The following is a 4,180-nucleotide window of genomic DNA, read 5'->3' as shown; positions in this document are numbered from 1 at the left end:
CTAAAATGGATTGAAATCCGTATTTTCGAACAAGACGATTGTTAGTGTTTGAAATCTGACGCGGAACCCGTAACACAGTTATAAATTTTGGAGAAGAATGCTATAAGGGTCTCCCAGTCCTCGATTTCATCTGGACTTTTCGGGCAATTATCGTACCCCTCGACAAAAATGGACCAAAATCTATATTTTAAGACCATACGACGGCTAGTGTTTGAAATCCAACCTGAATTGAGAAACATTGTTATATATTTAGGAGAAGAATGCTATAAGGGTCACCCGGTCCTCGATTTCATTTGGACTTTTCAGGCGATTTTCGTTCACGCCGACAAAAATAGATCGAAATCTGAAATTTCCAACAAGACAATGGCTAGTGTTTGAAATCTGACGCGGAACCCGATATACATTTATAAATTTCGGAGAAGAATGCTATAAGAGTCTTCTGGTAAGGGTCACCCGGTCCTCGATTTCATTTGGACTTTTCGGGCGATTTTTGTTCACTCCGACAAAAATAGACCGAAATCCGTAATTTCCAACAAGACAATGGCTAGTGTTTGAAATCTGACGCGGAACCCGATATACATTTATAAATTTCGGAGAAGAATGCTATAAGAGTCTTCTGGTCCTCAATTTCATATGGACTTCTCGGTCGATTTTCGTACCATCTAACAAAAATGGACGGAAATCTGTATTTTCGGACTAGACGATGGCTAGTGTTTGAAATTTGATGCGGAACCCGATACATATTATAAATTTTGGAGAAGAATGCTTTAAGGGTCTCCTGGTCCTCGATTTCATCTAGACTTTTCAGGCGATTTCAGTACCACTCAACAAATATGGACCGAAATTCGTATTTTCGGACCAGACGATGGCTAGTGTTTGAAATTTGACGCAGAACCCGAAACTCAGTTATCAATTTACGAGAAGAATACTACAATAATCTTCTTCTCCTCGATTTCATCTAGACTTTTCGGGCAATTTTCGCACCCCTAAAAAAAATGGACCAAAATTTGTATTTTCAGACTAGACGATAGCTAGTGTTTGAAATCTATCACGGAAGCCGAAACACAGTTATAAATTTTGGATAAGAATGCTATAAGGGTTTCCTATTCCTCGAATTCATCTAGACTTTTCGAGCGATTTTCATACGACCCGACAAAAATGGACCGAAATAAGTATTTCCTGAAAATAGACGGGGGTTAGTGTTTGAAATTTGACACGGAACCCGGAACATAGTTATAAATTTTGGAGAAGAATGCTATGGGGGTCTCCCAGTCCTCAATTTGATCTGAACGTTTCGGGCGATTTTCAAACCACCCGACAAAAATGGACCGAAATCAGTATTTCAAGACCAGACGAGGGCTAGTGTTTGAAATTTGACGCGGAACCTGAAACACAGTTATACATTTTGGAGAAGAATGCTATAAGGGTCTCCCGGTCCTCGATCTCATCTAAACCTTTTAGGCATTTTCATACCACTAGACTAAAATGGATTGAAATCCGTATTTTCGGCCCAGACGATGGCTAGTGTTTGAAATTTGACATGGAACCCGAAATACAGTTATAAATTTAGAAGAAGAATGTTGTAAGGGTCTCTTGATCGTCGATTTCATCTGGAATTTTTAGGCGATTTTCGTACCCCTCGACAAAAATGGACCAAAATCTCTACTTTCAGACCAGACAATGGCTAGTGTTTGAAATCTGTCCCGGAATCTGAAACATTGTTATATATTTAGGAGAAGAATGCTATAAGGGTCTCTCGGTCCTCAATTTCATCTGAACTTTGCAGGCAATTTTCTTTCCCTTCGACAAAAAATGAACAAAATCTATATTTTTGGACCAGACGATGACAAGTGTTTGAAATCTGACGTGGAACCTAAAAACCAGTAATAAATTTTGGAGAAGAATGCCATAAGGGTCTCCCAGTGCTCGGTTTCATCTGGACTTTTCCGGTGATTTTCGTACCACCCGACAAAAAATGGACGGAAATTCGTATTTTCGAACCAGATGATTGCTAGTGTTTGAAATCTGACGCGGAACCCGAAACTCATATATAAATTTAGGAGAAGAATGTTATAAGAGTCTCTCGGTCATTGATTTAATATGGGCTTTTCAGGAGATTTTCGTACCACCCGACAAAAATGGACCGAAATTCGTACTTTGGAACAAGACAATTGCTAGTGTTTGAAATCTGAGGCGGAACCCGAAACTCAGTTATAAATTTAGGAGCAGAATGCTTTAAGGGTCTCCTGGTCCTCGATTTCATTTGGTCTTTTCGGGAGATTTTCGTACCACACGACAAAAATGGACCGAAATTCGTACTTTGGAACAAGACAATTGCTAGTGTTTGAAATCTGGCACGAAACCCGAAACACAGTTATAAATGTTGGAGAAGAATGCTATAAGGGTCTCTTGGTTCTCGATTTCAACTGGACTTTTCGGGCAATTTTCGTACCCCTCGACTAAAATGGACTAAAATCTGTGTTTTCGGACCAGACTTTGGCTAGTGTTTGAAATCTAGCGCGGAAGAATGCTATAAGGGTCTCCGAGTCCTAGATTTCATATGGACTTTTAGGGGGACTTTTGTACCACCAGACTAAAATGGACCGAAATCCTTATTTTCGAACAAGACGATGGATTGTGTTTGAAATTTGACATGGAACCCGAAATACGGTTATAAATTTAGAAGAAGAATGCTATAAGGGTCTCTCAGTCCTCGATTTAATCTGGACTATAGTGCAATTTTCATAACCCTCGACAAAAAATGACTGAAATCTGTATTCTCAAACCAAGCGAGGGCTAGTGTTGGAAATCTAACGCGGAACCCGAAACACAGTTATAAATTTTGGAGAAGAATGCTATAAGGGTCTCTCGGTCCTCGATTTCAACTGGACTTTTTGGGCGATTTTCATAGCTCCCAATTAAAATGGACCAAAATCCGTAGTTTCGAACAAAAGACTCTGGCTAGTGTTTGAATTCTGACGCAAAAACCGAAACACAGTTTTAAATTTTGAAGAAGAATGCTATAAGGGTCTCCCAGTCCTCGATTTCATCTAGACTTTTCGGTCGATTTTCGTACCCATCGACAAAAATATGCCGAAATCTATTTTTTCGGGCCAGACGATGGCTAGTGTTTGAATTTTGACACGGACTTTTCCCTCGATTTCACATGGACTTTTCCGTCGATTTTCGTACCACCAGACTAAAATGGACCGAAATTCGTATTTTCGAACAAAACGATGGTTAGTGTTTAAAATCTTGCATGAACCCGAAACACAGTTATAAATTTTGGATAAGAATGCTATAAGGGTCTCCCAGTCCTCGATTTCATCTAGACTTTTCGGTCGATTTTCGTACCACCAGACTAAAATGGACCGAAATTCGTATTTTCGAACAAAACGATGGTTAGTGTTTAAAATCTTGCATGAACCCGAAACACAGTTATAAATTTTGGAGAAGAACGCTCTAAGGGTCTCCTGGTCCTCGATTTCATCTAGACTTTTCGAGAGATTTTTGCATCACCCGACAAAAATGGACGAAAATCTGTATTTTCTTACAAGACGATGGCTAGTGTTTGAAATATGATGCGGAACCCGAAACACAATTATAATTTTGGAGAAGAATGCTATAAGGGTATCCTGGTCCTCGATTTCATCTAGTCTTTTCGGGCGATTTTCATTCCACCCGACTAAAATGGACTGAAATGGCTAGTGTTTCAAATCTAACGCGGAACCTGCAACACAATTATAAATTTAGAACAAAATTTCTATAATGGGGTCTCGGTCCTCGATTTCATTTGGACTTTTCGAGCGACTTTCGTACCCATCGACGATAATGGACCTACATCTGTATTTTTGGACTAGACAATTGCTAGTGTCTGAAATCTAGCGCGAAACCCGAAAGAATGTTATAAATTCTGGAGAAGAATGCTATAACGATCTCACGGTCCTTGTTTTCATTTGGACCTTCGGGCGACGTTCGGAACACTCGATAGAAATGGACCAACATCTGTATTTTTAGACAAAACGATGACTAGTGTTTAAAATCTGGCGTGGAACTTGAAACATAGTTATAAATTTTAGAGAAGAATGCTATAAAAGTCTCTCAGTTCTCGATTTCATCGGGACTTTTCAGGCGATTTTCGTACCACTCGACAAAAATGGACCGAAATCGGGTGGTACGA

The sequence above is a fragment of the Cicer arietinum genome, chromosome 5, assembly GCF_000331145.2.
Source record: "Cicer arietinum cultivar CDC Frontier isolate Library 1 chromosome 5, Cicar.CDCFrontier_v2.0, whole genome shotgun sequence".
Taxonomy (NCBI): Eukaryota; Viridiplantae; Streptophyta; class Magnoliopsida; order Fabales; family Fabaceae; genus Cicer; species Cicer arietinum.
This window is presented reverse-complemented; position numbering follows the sequence as displayed.